Source organism: Lepus europaeus, chromosome 1, assembly GCF_033115175.1.
Source record: "Lepus europaeus isolate LE1 chromosome 1, mLepTim1.pri, whole genome shotgun sequence".
NCBI classification, from domain to species: domain Eukaryota; kingdom Metazoa; phylum Chordata; class Mammalia; order Lagomorpha; family Leporidae; genus Lepus; species Lepus europaeus.
The window spans coordinates 15,481,069-15,504,661 of record NC_084827.1 but is presented as its reverse complement, the minus strand read 5'-3'; the positions used below and the strand labels follow the sequence as shown (position 1 = coordinate 15,504,661).

Genomic DNA, 23,593 nt, shown 5'->3' with positions numbered 1-23,593 from the left:
CGGTACAAGCAGTCACTCAAATTCAAGCACAGGTAGTCAACGACGGTACATGACGGATACCGGAATCTTTCTTGTTGGGAAGAATGGTGAGCTAGCTCTGCTGTAGCCATGAGCAACAGTCTTCATTTCCTGCAATGCTGCAAGGTCCCTTGAGAGAAGTATAGCACAGTGATGCCGAGTGAGGGCTTCTGGGCCCAGGGCGCCTACATTTGAGCACCTGGCTCCCCAGCACCAGCTGTGTCACCTTGGATGAGTTAGGTAACCTCTGTGCCTCTTTCCTTTGTCTTCCAACAGGGATAAAAATAATACCCCGCCCCCGAGGTTGCTGTGCAGGCTGGGGGGTTAGCTCTGAGTGGGGTTCATGAGTGTCTGTGACACGGACAGTGTTGTGCCTACCTTGTTCTCAGCTGTTAGGTTTCTAGCACTGTGTCTCAAATGTTCTCACCCTCGTTGTATTGGCTTCTTGCCGTCTTTGGGTGGTCAAATTCCATGTAGTTTTCCAAGTTGAACTTGACTGTTGCTTCTGCTGATGAGCTTTCCTGCTGGCCCCTTCTCTCTGTAACTGCATACACACTCCGGGCGTGGGGCCTTCCTTGTGCTCCTACCACATCTCTGCTGTTCTCTGAGAACTTGCTATCCTGTGTTGTGGGTCCATGCTCCTTTTCTGTGAGTTTGCACAAAGCAGTGTCTCCGTGAGTGAAGTACCGTTTTATTTCCTGTGTTTTCCACAGTGCCTGCTGCAGTAGATGTTTGGTGACTATTGGCTGGCGCAGCAACAGTTTGTAGGGGGACAGTTAAGGTCTACAACAGGACAACCATAACTGAGAGGCAGTAAGGGCTTTGAAGAGGTGGGGCGCTCACGATCCTTGCCACTTTCATAGGCTTCCATTCCTTTTTAAGTGTAATGAGAAGTACAGGGTATACCGCATGCTTTTTAATTCCGCAGTTATGTCATCCATAAACTTTATTAAGTAGAACCTGCTATATATAATTGAAAAATGTTTTTTAAAAAAATCCAAGTACTGTACAGACAACTATTAGTTTGTGAAGATGGCGAGTGGAAGAATCACTCTCCCCAAACTGGTAACTTTCCCATCTTTCAGAAAGTTCATTGAAATAATGAGTTTCCAGAGCGAGTCCCTTGCACTTAGCACTGTTGAGCAAGATGGAAGGCAAACCGTTGGTTACAGGAGAAAAAAGCGGTTGGCAGGCTCCCCTTGTTCATAGCAACCATTAAGAAAGACTCTGACTGAGATGAGGGCACCGGCATGTGCTGGGGCCGCCGCCAGCTTCCGCAGAGGTTGGATGTGCTTCGTTCGGATGCAGAAGCTTCTCTGATGAACGTTTTCACCTTTCAACAGGAAAACAGAGCAAAGTACCCTATTTTCCATTCAAAACTGCCATCCTTTTTCAGTTCTTCCGTGAATCTGACTGGTCCAAAGGCCGCAGCAATAGCTGCATTGTACCGTGTTCTCAAGACGCTGTAAATGCATGGTTCAGGCGATCCTAAGAGACTTGTGGAAAGCTGTTGTCTCTCCTGGTAAAAGCACATGGCTCCAGGTTTTGGTTCATTGGGGCAATTCGTCCTTCTGTTGCAGCAGCTGGCGAAGAAATGCTCCAGAAAGATCATCAAAGTAACATTCAAAAGCCCCGATTTCAGAAAACTTAAGTTCCTGACAACTTTTTCAATTTATCATGCGATTAAAAATTGCTACCAAGTCTAGCAACACGCAAGAGGGAAAAAAAGATTGGACAAATGAGATTGCTTTGGGCTTATCAGCCCATCTCAGTTGGCTCTACCTGTGCTGATCCAGACAGGTCACTGGTGGCAAGCAGGCCACGGAGGCGGGGCTGCCATTTCAGACAGTGAGACCACAGGTGGAGGTTAGTGTGTATGTGTGTGCATGTCTGTGTCGGGCATGGGCTTGCTGTCAGGCTGAGCCTCTGGGCTGCTTTGCTGTCTTGTAGGAGAGGACAGATAGGACTTTGAAGGAACATTAAACTTGAACAGAGCTTCTCGGGTTTACTGTATAACTCTTCATGAGAACAAGATGATGGATGAACATACTGTCTTATGAGGGCTACAATAAAAACCGCACACATGCACATATATGTTAGAATCCTGCCCAAATAAACTCTTAGGTTCTGCAGCCCCACCCCCCACCCCCCCACCCAGTGCAGCTTGATCTTAGCTGAGATGGTCTGCAGAGGCTACTTAGCACTAGGGCCAGATGAGCTCCACACTGTGGCTCCGGCCTCATCTGCCCTTGTCTCCTGACGTCCTCTGGCATCCTATCCCCATCCTAAACTCTGTGTCGCAGTGCTTACAACAATTTAGTCTTCATAACGCTTTTCTGAATACATCTGTGTCTTGTTTGCTCGTTGACTTGATTTTCTACACTTCTTGCGCTGGGAGCACAACCTTTATTCCTTGGTGCATATCCGTGCCTAAGGATAATGCTTGGCTAGAATTAGACACTTAAAAACATCTGATAATGGAGGACTGTACCCTTCATATCCCCTTTTCGTAGAGACCAGTGTACTTAAGTACATTGCAAACCCTAGTGGAAACTTTAGTACACATAGTAGGAGTCCTAGGATCTTTTGTCTCTTTTTTAACCTTAATAAAACTCATGAATGATTGAATCATTGAATTTATGAATGGGAGAATCATTGTCATGGATTCACATAGGAATGTATACTCAGTTTCAGTTATAGTTGCTTTGGGACTGCTTAGTACTTCTGTTTGTACCCAACAGTGATACTATTTTTAGAGTACCATGTTTATTTCCTATTAGTTTAGGGAGTAGCATTTCTGTAACCCTGACATTAAAATACTCTACAGCCCTGGCCACCCAAGAACTAGCTTCTCTAAGAGGGTCTGCCTGATGCAGTGAATATGGAAGTATTGGCCTAAGAGAAAACGCGGCTCCTATGCTGACCTGACCTAAATTTTCTGACTTTTCCCTTCTAATGTTTTGTTGGTAATTGGTGAACACTTAATGATGTTGTATGTAATTAGTCTATTTGGAGGTGCCTTGCTTTTAGGTAAGACAGCTTTTGAGATAGATTAACCAGGGGTTGACGGTCCTTTTTACAGAAGGATTTAGAAAAGGATCTCTTAATGAGCAGGTTGTTCTGTGGTGAGACGTTTAAAGGCAGATCCACTCCCGCACACATTTTCAGGAGTATTTTGGCTGCAGTGAGATGCATTGTTAAGGGCAGCAATTTTACACTCCTGCCGCTATTTCTTTCCTAGCCTTACAATCTTGTAGGGCTTGATGTTTTGAATTTTGATTAGCAAACTCTTTGTAGCCTTTTAAACTTCACTTAATGACTTTATTAATAACTATGTAACAATATGTAGGGAACACGAAAAGAATTAGTTTTCTTTAAAAATTGCATGTAATTATTTCAAAATAACTTTAATCTTTCTGAGTTATCTCTTCTGTTTTAGCCTCTAACATACTATGCAAAAACTGGTTCTCCTTCTCTTTGTGTATTTATAACCTCGCTTTTAAAAAGGATGGTCTTAGCTTACTTATCAGTAAGATTTGTTTTATAATGAATTATTAGAGATCTTTTGTAAATGTTAATTTCTGAATTTGTTCCCAAGAAATACTAAGAAATATATATACTTTTCTCAGGTCATGAACAGATCATTGCATCACTTCAAATCACTTAGGAAATAAAAGTATTTTATGCCCAGCTTGCTTTTAAGTGTATTGCCTTGTAGCCTTAATCTGTGTGGTGTAGAAATTTACTTTATCTGAAAGTGTCCTTTAGTCATGGATTTAATTTACTTGAAATGGATTTGTTTTCTGAATAATCCTAATTCATTCAGAATCCTGCCGACCTGGTATACAAACCACTGGTAGCTGACCCATGTGGAAGAGCCTAGAATTTAAGAGAAAATGAATTTTAAGGGTGCAAAACCATCAGAAAACCCATTACTTTGGAAAGCCTAGATACTTCACTCTTGAAATGCAACCTTTGATTATCATGCAGAACCCACTGGTGACTGATAACCTTATTTAAAAGATCCATTCTATTCATTCAATCAATCACACAGCTATAAGAAAAGAAAGAATACTGTTAAATGGAATACAATATATTTGAGTTTTAAAAGTGTTATAAATGACTACTTCTGTATATTTTTAAAAGAGAAAATACATAGGCCGGCACCGTGGCTCAACAGGCTAATCCTCCGCCTTGCGGCGCCGGCACACCGGGTTCTAGTCCCGGTTGGGGCGCCAGATTCTATCCTGGTTGCCCCTCTTCCAGGCCAGCTCTCTGCTATGGCCTGGGAAGGCAGCGGAGGATGGCCCAAGTGCTTGGGCCCTGCACCCCATGGGAGACCAGGAGAAGCACCTGGCTCCTGGCTTCGGATCAGCGTGATGCGCCGGCCGCAGTGCGCCGGCCGCAGCGGCCATTGGAGGGTGAACCAACGGCAAAAAGGAAGACCTTTCTCTCTGTCTCTCTCTCTCTCACTATCCACTCTGTCTGTCAAAAAAAAAAAAAAAAAAAAAAGAGCAAATACGTAAAAAGATAACAAAAACTTCTAATGACATACAGCAGAAAATTTGAATTTACACTACACCTCATATTTTTCATCATTTCATTCATATCAGGTTTGTTTGTATCAGTAAGGTAATAGTTTTTGCTTATTTCCTTAGGCTTTAGGGCCACAAGAAATCAGAATCTTGGGAACTTCCTACTTTATATGCACATAAAATGTCAGTTATCCTATGCTGAGCTTTTTTTAAATGAAATCTAACCACAATCATTTGTCATATATTGAAGAAAGTAATAATTAGAAACTGTTGAAAATGTGAAATAACAGGTTTATTATTGTCCCAGTGAGGCACAATTTGTAAGATAATTTAACATTTTCCAAATGAAATTTGGATTATTTCAGGAATACTGACAGGATTAGTAGAAGTTGCCTTATCTAACGTGGTTTGTTATCCAAATTCACAAGACATTGACATAAATATTCCTGTAGCTAGAAAATAAAGCAGTATATTTTAGTACTAGGAAGTACTTTGGAGCTCATCGTCTAGTGCTTTTCAACTTGTGTTTTAGAGGCCAGTGTTGTGGTGCAGTAGGTTAATCTTCCTCCTGCAGTGCTGGCATCCCATATGGCTGTGGGTTCTAGTCCTGGATGCTCCTCTTCTGATCCAGCTCTCTGCTGATGGCCTGAAAGAATAGTGGAAGATGGCTCAAGTCGTTGGGCCCCTGTATCCGCGTGGGAGACCCAGAAAAAGCTCCTGGCTCCTTGCTTCCGATCGGCTCAGTTCTGGCTGTTTTGGCCATTTGGGGAGTGAACCAGTGGATGGAAGACCTCTCTCTGTCTCTGCCTCTCACTGTCTGTGACTACCTCTCAAATAAATAAATAAATATTTTTTAAAAAAGGAAAATTGTGTTTTAGCTGTAGTACTCTTCTTGTGTGTTAGTCTTATTTTACAGTTGAATCTAGAAAACAAATTGAGTACAGCTGGCTTGACCAAGCAGTGTTGAGGGTTCATATTCCCACAGTCTTGGGCCACCACTCCATCTCCCTCTTCCTATTCCTTTGGGTAGGCATGCAAGGCACCATTACCAGACTCTGAAGACTCTCAAAAGCAGGTCCCTACACATATGGAAATTTGGTGTGGGAAGGAGATGTTACAGATTTGTAGGCAAGGAAAGCCAAATCATCAGAGGTCATTAAGACAACTGACTACACATATGGTTGGCGGTGAGGGGACAGGATTTTTATTTCTTAACATTTAGGAAAAATAAATTTTAGCAAATTGAGAAGTCACATGTGAAATGCAAAACCTGTTGAGAAGAGTGTTGATAACCACAGTGCTTCAATAACAAAATCCTAGAAACAGTTAAAATGCCCCAGGAGGATGGATATATAAATTGTGGACAAGCCATGTAGTGGAATACATGTAGTGATGAAAACAAGTGAAATGTACTAGACATGGACTTGGTTAGATTTCAAATGTAGGCCTTCCATAAAAGTGTGTGTGTGCGTGTATTCCATTTGCATGAATGAAAAGTCAGAATTAAGCAGAATTGAATAGTGTATAACTTAAGCATACATTCATGTTTAGTGGACATCTGCAGAAGGTGACATGGGGGATATAAATATAAAACTCAGCAACAAGGTCACCCCTGGAAGGAATGCAGGAGGGGACAAAGAGAGTAGCACATGAGCCCCGAGTATTGTTTTTAAGGCTTACTTATTTGAAAGAAGAGTTACAGAGAGAGAGAGGTCTTTGATCCGCTGGTTTACCCCCCAAAGTGGCGGCAATGGCCAGAACTGAGCTGTTCGAAGGCAGGAACCAGGAGCTTCTTCCAGGTCTCCCATGTGGGTGCAGGGGCCCAAGAACTTGGGCCATCCTCCACTGCTTTCCCAGGTACATTAGGAGGGAGCTGGACTCAAACCAGTGCCCACATGGGATGCCGACACTGCAGGCCAGGGCGTTCATGAGCTCTGCCACAGCTGAGGCCCCCAGGCCTCAAATACTGCAGTTCTGTCCTCTTTTATAAGCTCAGTCTTGGAAACAGTATTATTTTGTTGTTTTTTCTTCAACTGTGCAAGCATCATATATACATATATGACACATGTCCTGAAAAGTGCAGACATTCATTTAAAGGAAAAAAAAAAAAAACAAAAAAACTTCTCAGGGCTCCAGAAACAAAGACAGTGTGTGTAGTTTAATGTTCCCGTTTAGAAATCTTGACCAAGTGTACTCTTCTGTGACAGTTGGGCTGGTTCTTTGGCTTGCACGGCTCCACGCTGAAGCTGGGAGCTGTCCCTGCAGTGGTACTGACTGTGTGCCGTGGTTCAGGCAAAGTCAATGTGGAGTCAGGAGACTTCCCGCTCCTGTACTTGCTCCTACCTCTCCCTTCTTGGTCTGGGATTTTACAGACCTGGCAGGATTGGAGGCAGTAGCCACTCTTCTTTTTATTTCCTGTCTTTTCCAGACTTTATCTTTACTGATTGATCCTCACTAGGCTCTCCTGGTGCAGTCATGAATTGAACTAAGGTTTGCCTTTGAAAGACCAAGGAAGGGATCATCAACATCCCAGAGATTGGCACTTGCCACCCAACAATGGCTCTCCCTATCTCTAAATCGATAGCTCCTTTGGCTTTTGAATAGGAGCATGGCCACTTGAATTACTAACGTTTTAAAGCTTTCCCTACAGCTGGCCATGGGCATGCAGCTCAACTGTGGCCAGTAGCAGCTGAGTAAATTAGCATGCGTAACATTAGGTCATGCTCTTAGAGGAAGAGGCAGGCTTTCCTTCTCTCCCAGCCTAGCACAAGTGAAGCCACAAATGTCAAAAGAACGCAGCAGCGAGCTGTTGTAGGCCATGTGGGTGAGTTAGAGCGACAAGATCAACAGAGTCTGAATTTCTCTGTAGTGCTGTGCTTTTGATGCCTTCTTGGTCCAAGATACTATCTCAGCTCAGACTCCTTAATAACAGAGGAATAAACTCTGCCTTGTTAAGTCACCAGTGTTTCAATTCTGTTATATCTGATGTTGCTCACAGCATAATGATTTCATTATGTCAACAGCTGATAATGGCACCACGACTCACATGGTGACAGAGTTGTGCATGGGCAACTGGGATGTATGAACACATGTTGGAGAAGGCAGAGAGAGGCTTCCATAGATATTTGAAGGGTGTAAGTTCAGTTATAAAACATGAAGAGATAGAGGTCAGGCATTGGGCACAGAATAGACAAACATGTGAAAGTATGAATATAGGCTATTCTCTCATAGAGTTTCAGAATGTTTATCAGATATAAATTTTCTATAAAGCATGTTTATATATTAAGTGTATATATACACAGATACACATATCTACATACATACCTATACTGGTTATAATCTGTTATTTCCAGCAACCAGAAATAGAAAAGAGACCCAACTTATCTTGCTTGAATGGTTTTGCCATTTGTTCATCTTAACAACTAAGAGATCAAGAACTGCAAAGAACTAGTGATGTAATTGTGATAAAAGGGATGATAAATTACTACAACTGAGCAAAAACTAAATGCCCTCACATGGTGGATTGTTTTGGAGTGGTGTTCAAGTGGTATAGCCATGCAACTTTATTAAAATTCCTGTAGGAAAAGCAGCTAAGCTTTAAACGTAGATATCGCAGCATCGAGCTGTGTTGGAGTCTGCATGAGAGATGAGGTTGGGAATATTGGCAAGGACCAAATCATGCACTACGTATCCCTAAGTACCAACCTATTTCTAAAGTTCCTTGGGTTAATCTGCGAGTGTGCAGATTGAGCCGCCACGGGTGATGGCAAGTTGGTTCTCTATGGAGATTCTGGAATTCCATGTGTGCACATCTGATTTCTAACTTCTAATTCTGGTGTGGGTGAAAACAAGCATCAAGTTACTTTTGGCTTCCCCACAACTTGAAACTTGCAAAGCCTATATTATAGTAATATGTGATGGTATTATGAATGCTCCATGAATATTGTAATAGTCATAATATAGGATGTTCATTCCTAGAATTGTGATGACATCTACTGAATTCCAGCCAGTAGATTTGCATATTCATGACCACTTAACTCAAATAAGTCCCTGTTTGTTTGCACATTAATGTCTGATTTCAGCACCAGTTACCTAATTTACATATCCTGTTCAGTTGGTTAGTGATGTTCATCTATGGAATGTTGGTACGGCTCTGTTTGTGCTTTGAGTAGCTTAGGGGAATATCATGATTTAATGGAAGGAGCACCTGTTACTCAACCTACCTTCACCGTACAAATCACTTGAACTTTCTGAGCTCCAGATATCTCATCTGTTTAATGAGGTTAACAGCACTTGCCCTGCCTACTTCTTGGGGTTGCTGTGTCAGTGACACTGGAGATGATCGTGTATGGTCAGCATTTCTAGGCCAGCTGTATTCTGGGCTCTGCTTGTAGAACATCTCCTGTGTGAGAAGGCACTCTAGGTGCTATCAGAGACAAAACGAACCAACAGTTACAGTCCTAGTAAATATTTTAAGTGTTTTGGGGTGCATGGAGGTGAAAACACTGAATGTTTCCTGGGGGATATCATAGAAGGTACTAGAAAGGCAGAATCTTTATCATGACATGGAAAGACAATTTCATCAAACTGCACCAGGGGATGCAACTCTGCAAGCAGAGAAATGAGGGTGTACATCAACGTACAGGTGTTTTATGCAACTGTGGGCTTTTTGCTACGGTTGAAACATGGAGTATGTGGGGCAGATTAATCTACATAAGGGGGACCCATAGGCAGATTTTAGAGGACCTGGTGTAGATGAAACCGAATTTGTTCTTTGGGTGATAGGATTCCTCCAAGGGGTTTAAAGCAGGAGAATGACATAATCAAATGTGAATTATAGAAAAAAAAAAGTCTTCTGATGTCTGCTTGGAGAACGAATAGAGTATAATGAGATTGGAAACAAGGAGGCAAGTTGTGTTGTTATTTCAGGTAGGCGCCTACAGAAGCTAATGCCAGCTTTTTCAAATAGGGTGGAAGAGATCCAACAGCTAATTTGGAGGTAGAATCAATTGGGTGTGATATTCTGAGAAGGGTTTGAGCAAGAGATACGCATTTTGGCTGATTCCCAGTTTTCCAATCTGGTGACTTGGGTGGGATATGATGATATGTGTTAAGATAGGCGGTACCAAAACAGGAGTTGTTTTTATGGAGTGTAGTATAGGGGTGTAGCTTGCTTTTTTAGCATATATTTTCTAAATTTTTCTGCTAGTTTCATATCTAGCTAATCTAATATAATTTTGACAGTCTACTGTATCATTTTTTCCCTTAACTTTAAGGTTGTGATTATCCATAATTATTTTCCTTCCTTGGTCCAGAATATTGGAGTTTTTCCCTCTTCTCGTATTTTTAAATTCAAAATATCACTTTTCTTATTCCTAGGCTTTGGGTAATATATTCATTTTAGTACCCATTTTAGTCTCTGAAGAACATGAATTTTAAAGCTATTATTCATAGATGTATATTGTATTTTTATTATTAAAATCAAGCTATCTATGATTTTGTACAAGTCTGTCCAGTTTTCTTAAAGATTTATTTATTTACTTGAAATAGAGAAATAAAGATAGATTCTCCATCCACTGGTTCACTCCCCAAATGACAGCAAAGGCTGAGACTAGGCCAGGTTGAAGTTAGGAGCCCAGAACTCCACCTGGATCTTGTACGTGGGTGGCAGCAAAGCAGGCCCTGGGGCCATCTTCCACTGCTTCACCAGTTGCATTAGCAGGGAGCTAGACTGCCTGTAGAGAAGCTGGGACTCAAACTGGTGCTCCTATTGGATGCTGGAGTTGCAGGCTGCGGCTTTACCCACTGTGTCATAATGCCGGCCCCACCTGTCCAGTTTTCTGAGATGTGAAGGGACGCAGTTGAATAATTTCTGTGAGTGTCTTTAGCCTCAGAAACTCCAGGGTCTTGGATTCTCAGCCACGTGCTCCCCATCTGTTCCTCAGCACAGTCAGTGGACTAGTTTCAGGACTAGTTGGAAGGTCAGAGTGTGGTCCCTGGAGTCAGACTCAACTAACGGATGATTGGGACTGATTAATTTCTCTGTGTCGCTTTCCTTTTCTGTGATCTGTGGGGGTAACATACCTTAATTGCACAGGGCTGTCAGGAGGATGATGTGAGTTAACACAGGAAATATCTTTAGAATTGTGCCCTACACGTGTTAAACACTGAATAAATGTAATTGATTTTTTTTCTGTTACTCCCAGCACCTGGCAACATTCTGCGAAAAGAGGAGGTACTCTCTAAATGTCTTTTTTAAATTAATGCATGAAGAAGCACATCAAGAGAAAAGTAGATTCAATGTGTCTCTGAGAATACTCCCTGGAAACTCTTTTTTAAACTCTTCTTCTCTTTTCTCCTTTTAACAAAAGTCGTTCAGGGTAGTGAGACCATGTGTTCCTCTCCGCGTTGTATTGGCGAGAGGCGTCGAGTGAGAGTCTGGGTGGATTTGCGTCGATGTCCGGGGAAGCAGAGCCACACGTGGTGACTTTGTGCAGATTTTCTCTCCCTGGCCCATAGCTGCCCTAGAGGTAACTCTCGTGGCATCATGACCGTGGCTGTTTTCTCCTCAAAAGCATTTGGTCTTCAGGGTCAGGGTCACTGATTCTGAATTTGACTCACCAAATAATTGAGAATGGTTAGAATACGGAACATAAAGAGGATAAAATGGGAAAGGGACACCTCTCTGTTTATGAATTACATCTGAGTGCTTTTGTGCTGTTTTATATACTTTGATGTTCTGCCTTCCTCTTCTAGTTTGAAATCACTTCTTTGCTGCTGGTGAAAACAAAAGTAAAAAGAAAAGTTGTACTCCATCTCATGGCTTACTAACAGTTCTTAACCTAAAAATGTTAGAGCTAACAGTTGTTTCAAATTATTAACATAGGGGCCGGCTCTGTGGTGTAGTAGGTTAAGCTTCTGCCTGTGGCTCTGACATCCTGTATGAGTGCAAGTTTGAGTCTTGGCTGCTCCACTTCTAATCCAGCTCTCAGCTCATTCCCTGGAAAATCAATGGAAGATGACCCAAGTTCTGCCACCCAAGTGGGAGACCCGGATGAAGCTCCTGGCTCCTGGTCTCTGATTGGCCTAGCTCCAGCCATTGTAGCCATTTGGGGAGTGAACCAGAGGATGGAAGACCTCTCTGTCTGTCTCTCTCTGTAATTCTATCTCTCAAATAAATAAATCTTAAAAAAAATGAGTTTAAAAAATTAATTTCAATTTACTTCCTTTTATGTTTTCTTTTGAAAACACGAAACTCTCCAAAAGCAGACAAAGAACATGTATGACTGTGCATTATAGTTTTCTAAATCAATAGATGTGAATAGTAGAGACTTCCTAAAGATGAATTGGCTTATTCAGTTATGGACTTTGAGGAGTCCCACAATCTAACAGTCTGCAAGCTAGTGACGCAGAAAAGCCAGTGCTGTGGTTACTGTCCACATCGAAATTCCTGGAAACTGAGTGTGATAATGTAGGCTTTGGTCTAAAGCTGAAGGCCCGCAAAGCAGGGCATGGATGGTGTAAGCTTTGGTTGGTGCTGAAGGCCCAAGAACCCAAGAACCATGGTGCCCAGTTGCAGGAGAAGGGGACGTCCCAGCTTTGTGTCATGACACTGAGTTTGTCCTTCTGATTTCGTTGGTGGGTTCAGCCTGATTTTTCCCCCTAAGTCAGGTTAGTAATACATCAGTGAGGGAAAATCTTCTTTACTCCTTCTCTTGATTCAAGTTTCTGGCGTAGCAGCTAAGCTGCTGCTTTGTAGACCTTCATCCTATTTCAGAACCTTGGTTCAAGGCCTGGCTCTGAGCCCGATTGCTGCTTCGTGTTAACGTGCACCCAGGGAGGCAGCAGGTGATGGCCCAACTACGTGGATACCTGCCATCCACATGGGAGACCTAGACAGAGTTTCATGCGCTGGCTTTGGCCTGGCCCAACCTTGCTGGTGTGGGCATTTGGGGAAGGAGCCACAGGATGGATGGTCTCTGTTTCCGCATCTATTTCTCACCATCTGTCTGTCTGCTTTTCAAATAAAATGAAAAAAAATAAAAGAGTTTCTGATGTGAATGTCATCCAGAAACATTCTCACAGCTACACCTACAAGGAATTTTTATCTATTTACCAGCTCTCTGGGCATCCCTTAGTTCAATCAAGTTGAAACATAAAACTAACCATGGTGGGTTGAAGCAAAAATTAAAAACTTGTCTCCGCTAATCTGAAAGGCAGATATTTGAGTTGGCCTGTAAGGCTAGCAGTGGATTATGTGTGGACACCATTCCACACAGCGTGGTTGCTGAGAGAGGACCAGTAGTAGCAGGGCTCTTGCTGGGACAGGCCATTCACTCATTTACATCTATCTGCATTTCCAGATTTTAGGACTCTGAGAATCAGTGATTCCACCTCTACCTAAATATCTCATGAATCATTTTTTAAAAACTTTAAGATCTTTTGCTGTAAGAATTCTTTAGTCTCTCTCAATTGAGTAGTTGATCATTTCTAAACTGTTTATGCTGGTTAACTCAATAGAATAGATAGACTCTGGTCTAACTGATCCTAAGAAGTTGAAAGCCTTTATCATCCACAGATCATAGTCAGTGTGATTTTGTTACCTTCACCTTTAGGATATTTTTAGGTAAATATAATGCCCAAGGGAAATAATTGGCTCATTTTAAGTAACTTCTAATTCCTTTGTCTTTCCCACATGATTTCTTTTTAATTTTTAGCCATAAGTGTGACGTTTTATACTTTAAAATTTGTGATTGCTGCAAGTACTTTTAGAAGTATTAGTAAATATTGGATAAATAAAATTGTATCTCTGACATAGGAGCTTTAGGTTTCAATGAATGGAATCCTTCCTATTCTTTCTTCTTTTTCTCCAGAAGCTCTTTCTTTCTTAATATTGTTACTCACGTTTCATTTTTTTGTAGAGGTGACTGTATCTACAGTGAAATGTGTGATGTGCACCTTTCCTAAATGTAGCTAACTCTTTGCATATTTGTTTCTCTATGTATACACAGATACATATCTATCCATAATCACCTCCCAGATTTTCTCATTCTGGTCCTAATGAAAACTACATTCTTAAGGTTCCCATTATTCTGAGTTCTAATTTTTAAAGACTTATTTATCTGAAAGAGAGGGAGAGATGAAGACTTAGGTGTTCTGTCTACTGGTTCACTCCCCCAAATGCCTGTAACAGCCATGGCTGGGTCAGGCTGAAGCCAGGTGCCAGGAACTACTGGATCTCCCACATGGGTATCAGGGACCCAACTGCTCGAGCCATCATCCACTGACTTTCCAGACACTTTACCTGGAAGCTGGATTGGAATCAGAGGAGCTAGAATTCAAACCGGTGCTCTGGTGGGGAATGAGAGCATCGCAGACAGTGGCTTGGCCTGCTGTAGCACAGTGCCGGTCCCTGTTCTGATTTCTAGTGCCATCACTTAGTTTTGCCTGTTCTCTATATTAATAGGGAGGTACCTTGTAGGTGTGGCTGCTTGTGATCAACATGATTTTACTGGTGTCTGTTTTTATTATTATGTAGTACTTCATTCTATAATTATAGGGCAATTACTTCTTTTAGTAAATTTTCCTTTTGATATTGAGACTATTATGGAGGATTTTGCTATTAAGTTTCACACATATGTTTTCATTTCTCTTGAGAGTATATATATCTAAGGATGGAGTGTCTGGGTCATGAGATAGACATATGTTCAGTTTTAGAAGAAACTGACAGGCATTCTATACATATGGACATTAATTAGGATTTCAGTTGCTCCACTTTCTTAATAGCATGATTTTATCAGTCTCCATGTCCAGCATTCTGGTGAGCATATAGTTTCCCTTATTTATTTTTAATTAAAAATAACCTGTACGTTCTCCCTACTTCTGCTTTTCCCCTTTCTCGTTCTCAGCAGTTTCTGGATATGGTTGTTTTCTTCATGGGCTACATACCAATTCACTGGTGGACAGTAAAGTTTCTTAGGGTTGAGTGATCTAGTGTTCTTTTAGTGGAAGTCTTCATTGTGAGTATGTAGTTACCACCTGGAGCTATTGGGAGGCCTTCCCTGCTACCAGTCACCCGCTGATTTCCTAGCCTCCTTGAGTTTGAAGATACACCTATCTTTTCTCCTCCCTCTTCCCCGTTTTTGTGGTCAGTGGCTTTCTGTTTTGAATTATGTCTTCATTCCGCATATCCTTCTGATGTCCCCGCTGGTTGTAGGCAGAGTTCTCCAGTGTCCCCAGTGACTCGCTGCCTGCCTGTTATTCCTCCCTGTGTGTGTGTGTGGTATCTGTGCATATGAGGCATTATTACTCCCATGGCTAGTCTTCATTATATGATAGCAGTGAAAGGACTGCACGATTTTGATTTGCGTCCCTAGTTATTTGACTTTGAGTTAGTCAAAGGGGAGATTATCCAGGTTGGGCCTGACCAAATGGGGCAAGCCACCAGAAAAGATGAGAAGTGGTAGCCCTTGCTCTTGTGTTCACCTTGAAGAAGTAATTCTTGAGAGAAGAATGGGCCATGTGCTAACCACCTGGGGATGATCCCTGCGCAGCAACCAGCAGGAGAAACCTCCGTCTGACAGCCACAAGGAGCAGAATTCTGTGTGCAACCAGAGTGAAACCTTTTGGGCACTTCAGTTTCAGTCCATCTGTAATCTGTTTTCTCATTCAACCGCTGAAATGCTTTATGTCACAATAGATTAGTTTGCAGTTTCTGGAGTTTTGTGTTCATGGAATTATGCAGTGCACAATTTTGTTTCTGGTTTCTTGTCTTCCTCATAATGACTTAGACATACATCCATACTGTGGTGTGTATCTGCGGTTTGTTTGTTCCTTCTTATTGCTGAGTAGGACTTTATGGTCTGGATATACCACATACTGATTATCTCTCTGGTTTCTGCAGTACGTTTGGGTTGTTTGCAGTTTTTAGTTATCACGAATAATGCTGCTATATGTCTGTGTGGGGCATGTGTTTTCAATTCCTTTAGTAATACATAGAAGTGAGATTGTGGGGCCCTATGGTTAGCATATGTTTAACTTTTTTCAGAAACTGCCAGCTTTCTAAATTGAGTATATCATTTAATATTCCATCAAGCAGTGTACTCCAACAGTTGATATTGTCAGCTTTTTAATTTTAGATATTGTTCTCCATGTATAATAGTATCTCATTGTGGTAGCTTGTCCATTTTTAATCTAGCATTTTATTGATGCAAAATGCCATGCAGTTGTGGATTTGGTACTTCAAATTAGTATTCACCCACAACTCTGTGTCCTGTGGTAATTAGTCAACACCTCTTATTCTGTGTCATTTCACTTGGAATAACTTTTTTTTAAGATTTTTAAAATTTATTTATTTGAGAGGTAGAGTTATAGACAGTGAGAAAGAGACAGAGAGATCTTCCTTCCGTTGGTTCACTCCCCAAATGGCCACAACGGCCAGACCTGTGCTGATCTGAAGCCAGGAGCATCTTCCTGGTCTCCCATGTGGGTGCAGGTGCCCAAGCACTTGGACCATCTTCTACTGCTTTCCCAGGCCACAGCAGAGAACTGGATTGGAAGAGAAGCAACTGGGAGTAGAACCGGCACCTATATGGGATGCCAGCGTCGTAGACGGAGGATTAACCTAGTGCACCACAGCGCAGGCACCCATTTGCAGTAACTTGTATTTACCTTCATGAACTTTTTAAATGTAGAGAAAATACGTGTAACTATTTTGCAAGTCAATGGGAAAGCCATGAATATGTTTATATGAATGTTAAAAATAGTGTTTACTAAAAATACTAATTACTGTGTGTCTTTATAGTTCTGGCATCTCCCAAAAGTTTGTGAGTATCTGAGGAAGTTCTGCTCTGAAGCTCAGGGTTCGCCTGTCTTGCTTTGTTGGCGATCACAGCAGTAAGGCAAAGTGCCGCTAGTTAAGACTTCCTGTTTTTCTTTAGGTTCCAGCATGGCAGAAAGTGGTATCTTAAACTGACAACCCGTAAATTAAAACTTACAGGATGCGAGACCTACTCCAGGGAAAATGAAGTTACGTATAGGTGGCTTGCTCCATTTGAATTAATCAAAGAGCTGCTGGTGTAGGCCAGCTGTGTACTCTGATGACAAAAACGAATCTTGACATTTTGGATAATGAAAATCCCATTCAGCACCTCTTTAGAGAGATGTATGATAATACATTGTCAGAGCAAAGGGAAGGGCAAGGCGCAACCCTTGTCTTATTAAAGCAGACACTGTGACAAGTGGACATTGCTGGTTTCTAGGAAAAAAATGTCAAGGGAAACCTCTTTTTAAAAAATGGATAGGAAGAGCTGTTTCATGGAAGGAAGGTGAGAAGAGTGGGCTTTTGACGCCCGACCTCTCAGCCAGTTGTGTGGATCCTTGATTCCTAGTTTCATGGTTTGTTTGACTGGGGTACAAGGCAAGGCAGGAAAGATCTAGAAAGGAGACTCACTTTTTTTGTTTGACAGTGTTAAGGTAATCATCTAGTTCCTACCTCATAAGCCTGCTTATTATTTCCTCTGCATGTGTTTTTTCTAGTTGAGCAGATTAGCCGCACCGTCTCTTCAAAGGCTATCCAATCAAGGAGGGGTTATTAAAACCAGGGCGATTTATGACTGAGAATTAATTAGAGAAGCATTTTCATGCAAAACATCCAATTTTTTGATTAGCAATAGAGCAGGGCCGCAATTAACACTCTAGGAAGCTTAAATTTCCAGCTTTTTGATTCTCAGGAAATGAGATTATCAAACCAGGGTCAGACACTTGACAGCAAAGCGGGAGTGAGGGGAGTGTGAAATTATATGTAAAAAAAAAAAAAAAAAAAAAAAAAAAAAAGAACAAGAAGAAGAAGTCATCTGTTGATTTTGATTGCGAGATTGCTACTAAGGCCCTGAAAAATTCAGAAGAGAAGAACAAAAACAAGAGCTGAAGCCTGATTCTTTAGGGGGTCTGTGGGATATGCAAAGTATCTGTTGTTCCTTTATTATCACTTACTATTCACTCTTTCTTGCAAATGGTTGGCGTGTTTTTTTTTTTTTTATCCAGTAGCTGAATAAATAATTAAATGTTTATATGCACTGGAGAGAAGCCAAAATGTCTTCTTTTAGAAAGTGAAGTTTCTGTTTCAATGGAAGTTTGATATTTTGGGAGTCCACTTACTTTCACTGGTGTTTTTAAATGATTTTAAATCACTTGCAACATCGTTGAGGATATTGAGTTCTGTCAAGCCATGGATTACCACTTGGTGATAAGTGACCTTTGTCAAGTTCAAGTGCCTTAGATAAGAAGTAAGGCCACCCCACACCTGCTCTAAAACAAAGCCTATTCTGTCATCAGTGTAATTGGTGTTCCCTAAGGAGCCACAACATAATGGAACTTCTTTTATTCTTGAAAATATTTTTCACTCTCTCTCCTCTTAATTTAGACATTTAATTTCAATTGAGAATAGAAGAACAATATATCTTTTGTCTTTGCTCACTCTGCTGAGTTATACCTCCACTCTTCTTTATTCATTAGGTTCTAAGATGCTTAAACAAACGGGCGTTGTCAGTGTTTCCAAATTAACCAAGCTCCTCTCCACTGCCCTATTTTCCTTTTTTAATACAAAGCTTTTATTTAATAAATATGAATTTCATAGGTACAATTTTGGATTATAGTGGTTGCTACCCCCATACCCGCCCTCCCACCCCCAAACCACCCCTCTTCCTGTTCCCTCTCCCATCCCACTCTTCATTAAGTTTCATTTTTAATTATCTTTATCTACAGAAGATCAACTCTATACTAAGTAAAGATTTCAACAGTTTGCACCCACACAGACACACAAAGTATAAAGCACTGTTTGAGTACTAGTTTTACCATTAATTCTCATAGTACAACACATTAAGGACAGAGGTCCTACATGGGGAGCAAGTACACAGTGACTCTTGTTGTTGATTTAGCTATTGACACTATTATTTATGACATCAGTGATCACCTGAGGCTCTTGTCATGAGCTGCCAAGGCTGTGGAAGCCTCTTGAGTCCACAACTGACATAATTTAGACAGGGTCATAATTGAAATGGACATTCTCTCCCTGTCTTCAGAGAAAGGTGCCTCCTTCTTTGATGGCCCTTTCTTTCCACCAAGATCTCACTCACAGAGATCTGTCATGTAGGTGATTTTTTTCACAGTGTCTTGGCTTTCCATGCCTGAAATGTTCTCATGGGCTTTTTAGCCAGATCTGAATGCCTTAAGGACTGGTTCTGAGGCCAGAGTGCTGTTTAGGGCATTTGTCATTCTGTGAGTGCTGTGTGTCCTTGCTTCCCATGTTGGATCCTGTTTAATTATATCAGTTATTAGTGTACACCTGGTCTTATTAATGTGATCCCTTTGACACTTACTTCTATCTTTATGATCAGTTATGAACTTAAACTGATCACTTTAACTAGAAAGATGGCATTGGTACCTGCTAACTTAATGAGATTTGGAGCCCCATCACTGCTCTGTTTTCATACTTACTCTCATGACGCTCTGCCTATCCATAAACAGTTCGTGCATAGTACAATTTGAGTGCTCCAATAGGAATATAAGATCTTTATGGATCGTGTGCTTGTGGATACTAGGAGCACCATGGGCCTCCGGTTCTGAGTTGGATCTCAGTTAAAGAGTCCTTCCTTGGTTTGGGGTGGGGATGGTGATAAAAGAAGGTTAGTAGCTTTTGTGAATCTGCCATCTCTTACGTTCTCCCAACCTAAGTTTCTTTATTTAGATAAAAGGTGGGAACATTCTCTAGAATATTTTGAAAACGACTTTGCAAGGAGATTATAGACTACGCCATCCATGAGTGGAAGAAGGACTTCGTGTGAACATAGTGAGAGATTTCTGTCCATGCTCTTTTCTCCTTGGAAAGTCTCTCATTAAGAAATGTGACTCATTGACCTAGTGTATCATTCTTGCCATCCCAGTGTGGATTCTCAGCTTTATATTGTCAATCTCAGTTAATCTTCTTTGCTTTGTTGATGGAAAATATCTGTCACTGTCTGAATGAAAATTGGCTACAGTTGGCCAGCGCCGTGGCTCAATAGGCTAATCTTCCGCCTGCAGCGCCGGCACACCAGGTTCTAGTCCCGGTCGGGGCGCCGGATTCTGTCCCGGTTGCCCCTCTTCCAGGCCAGCTCTCTGCTGTGGCCCGGGAGTGCAGTGGAGGATGGCCCAAGTGCTTGGGCCCTGCACCCCATGGGAGATCAGGAGAAGCCCCTGGCTCCTGCCTTCGGATCAGTGCGGTGCGCCGACCGCAGTGCGCCTGCCGCAGCGGCCATTGGAGGGTGAACCAACGGCAAAAGGAAGACCTTTCTCTCTGTCTCTCTCTCTCACTGTCCACTCTGCCTGTCAAAAAAAAAAAAAAAAAAAAAAAAAGAAAAAAAAAGCAAATTGGCTACAGTTTAATCTCAGGGAAAGGAGGAGGAAAAACTGCCAATCAGAAGCTAAGAGCTGATCTTGCCAGGTTTGTAGCCCTCAGTACCAATGCTGATCTTCATGTTTTAGGATGTTGATAATTATTTGCTTTTTGGTGCCCAATACATTTTTGCTGAAAGAATTTAGAGTGTGATATTTATAGATGCCTCCTTTGTTAGGAGATGTGTTTTCATTTCCTTCTCTGTGATATAGGGAGCCCAGAAATGAATTAGAAGTTGTTAACAAATGTGTGTGCGAGCTGGTGGGAGCGTCATGGGGCTAGCCTCCTGAGAATCTGTGACACCTAGTAGTATGTACACATTTCTGGGGGGACTTGGAAGAAGGTATCTAGTTTTCTAGTTTTCATTGGGTTCACAAAATGCTAGTGTTACATGAAATTGCACGTAACATGTATTCCAAAAATTTTTTCAGACCAGAGTAAGTTTATATTTTAATTAAATTTTGTGTGTACTTTTTGAAGTACCTCATATTTATAAACACATACACATATTCACATATTCACAGATACATCTGCAAATACAACTCCCAACTTTGAGAACCTTCCTACCTACAGAAGAAGACAAAACACTTCAGTGAAAGCACGTAGAATGAGGTCCTTTTGTAGCAAATCTGAACTATACCTGTAGCTCTATTTAAGTGTTCATTGGCACTTAATAGTAACACAAAATATAGGCAGACATAATTGAATTTCTAAGAACTGAGAAAATTAATTTGTGGAAGCATAAATAATTATGGATCATTTCAGTGCAGACGAACATTATTTGCTGGAGTGGAAAGCAAGGCCATTCTAGGCTCATTTTATTTCTCTAATATGAAGTTTATTTTTTAAAACTGCAGCTTGCTATCCCCCAATCAATTAATTAAAGGACTTGATTGACTGTAAGAGGCTCAGAGAGGATAATAGCTGTATTATCACGTGGAATTCCTAGTGGTGAGGTGATGGTGTCAGCTGTCCTACTGGCAATATTTCAGCTTTACTTGATTTGTTATGTGTTCATTTTATAGGGTGGTAGGTGACAGGGAAGAGTGCTACTTACACATTTTTGCTGTCAACGATTGGAAAAGAATGCTCGTACTTTTTAGTATGATATAATCAATCTTAAATAGTGATTGATATGTTTATATGATTATATATGTCTGTGTATAGACACTTAACCATAAAATACATAGATGCCTATCATTGACATTTCTTCCAGTAAAATTACATTGTTGTTGAGTGTCAGAAACTTTCTTTTATCTATTCCCTCTTCCCACTGACTTACTTTTTATAAGGATTTCCTACGCTAGCAACAAGGAAGCCCATTTTCGTAGGATCATAATCCATTTAATTTATGAAATTAGATTTTGTGACCATGAAGGCCAGGGAAATGAAAAGTTGCAATGTCAGAGTTCGGAGCAGTGGATTGGGAGATTCAGGTTAGAAAGTGAAATACATGAATCACCTGTCTGCTGCGTGGAAACCCTGGAGTTGTTGAGCTATTAAAGTATGGAGAAAATGGGTGTGAGTGGAGGGCGGAGGGAGCCTGGCTGCAGAAGACTAGCTTCTCAGACTTGGAGAGTCTTACAGGAGTCAGGGAGGGGCTGACAAGTGGACAAGGGCGGTTTCCAGTGTGAGAATGAGCCGCCCTAGGCTTTTTAGATGACTCACATAAACAGGATCTTAATGATCTCCAGTAACCATCCTTTTACGCCCGTAGCCCTTCTGTGGGTGTTGGCAGCTACATTTTTGTCTCTGAGCTTAACATATCCAAAGTTACGGGTTTACTTTAGTGGTTTAATAGTTTGCTCTTGATTGCAAGCTCCTCAGTTACAATTGTATGACTTTTCAGCCACCATGAAAATGGTCAGTGAAAACAGAATCCTTGGCTAACTATGGCATCGTGCCTTGAATGCAAATATTTTCTACTAGTGACATGACATGAACCAGAGCAGTGGAAAATCTTATAACATTAAGAATTTCTCTCTGTATCTTACATGAACCTCTCTGTGGCCTAACTAATTGCCACACCTTCAAAACTACTAAGGGATTCCATGTTTGTTCTGATTCTTGTAAGAATTTAGTGCTATCACAGATAATGTCCCTCTTTTCAGATTCCTCTCTAATTGCTTGCTAGTGCGATAACAAAAGCTGAACTCGCTTAAATAATGCAAAAAATGTTCTAAATGATTAGTAGCTTGGATGACTTGCCACATTCCTCTGTGGGAGTTTTAATTGCTAAGATTTTGTGGTTGTGTTCAACTTAATTGCTGTTAACTACTGCTGAAGCCTCCCATGCAGTCAGTGTCCATCAGAAGTGTTCGATATGAGATGAATGAACAATGCTTCCTTTGTTCAGCTAAATATGGAAATGCTTTCCAATGGCCTCCTTCAGCTTCTACCACTTTTTCAACTATCTCATAGAAATGAGAGACACGCTGCAGAAATATTTTCAAAAGTACTTTTTTTGCATACTGGTTGGCTTACTTTGTTGTTGTATTATACCTTACTTGGCTGATGGGTGGCAGGTTGTTATACAACACCCCAGTAGATTAGGAAGATACATTGCTTGATGGTGGCATATGACTTAGTTAAGGTGTAGATAAAATCCCGTGGTAGAATTGAACGCACTCATGTGTGCGACTTGGAGTTTGGATGGATGTCAGCGATAGTAAGCCATTAAGAACATTCTGCCCTCCTGTGGGACTCCTTTGGGACTAATAAGTACTTCTGAATTCATCCAGTACGGTGGTTCTAAAACTATGCGGTTTTTTTTGTTTGTTTGTTTGTTTTTCAGAAGTGTTTAGTATTGTGCAAGGAGAGCCATAAGTATTGCCTCAGCAGTCACAGGTATCACAATTGATCAATCAGAATTCCCATACCTCTCTTGAAAGCTTCAAGAGGCTTGAAGGAAGCTCAAGGTGGTTTTTTTTTTTTTTTTTTTTTTTTTGTATGTTGAGATTTCACACATACATGCATGTTTTCTAAATTTTGCCATGTCAAAATGTTGCAGTGAACAGTCCTGTGAATGCAACTTTAAAGTAGGAATTCTTGGATTTAAAGATAATCCTGGCCAGCGCCATGGCTCAACAGGCTAATCTTCCACCTAGCGGCGCCGGCACACCGGGTTCTAGTCCCGGTCGGGGCGCCGGATTCTGTCCCGGTTGCCCCTCTTCCAGTCCAGCTCTCTGCTGTGGCCCGGGAGGGCAGTGGAGGATGGCCCAAGTACTTGGGCCCTGCACCCGCATGGGAGACCAGGAGAAGCACCTGGCTCCTGGCTTCGGATCAGCGCGATGTGCCGGCTGCAGTGAGAGAGAGAGAGAGAGAGCGAGCGAGCGAGAGAGAGAGAGAGAATGAGAATGAATCTTCCATGTGCTGGATCTGCTGTTCCACTCATGGAATGGCTGTGACTGCTGGATCTGGGCCAGGCCGAAGCCAGGAGCCAGGAGCTTCACCTGGCTTCCCATTTGAGAACAGGGTTCTAAGTACTTAGTACATTTCCTGCTGATTTCCCAGATGCATTAACAGGGAGCTGGATCAGAAGTGGAGCAGCTGGGAGTGGAACCAGCACCCCTATTTGATGCTGGCATTGCAGGCAGCAGATTAATCC

The 23,593-nt window shown here is 41.6% G+C and overlaps 1 protein-coding gene across 2 annotated transcripts in view; it reads left to right on the top strand.

Moving 5' to 3' along the window:
- The window catches only part of EXOC4 (exocyst complex component 4), an 862,020-nt gene that overhangs the window by 252,051 nt on the left and 586,376 nt on the right, over window positions 1–23,593 (top strand). The window lies entirely within an intron of this gene.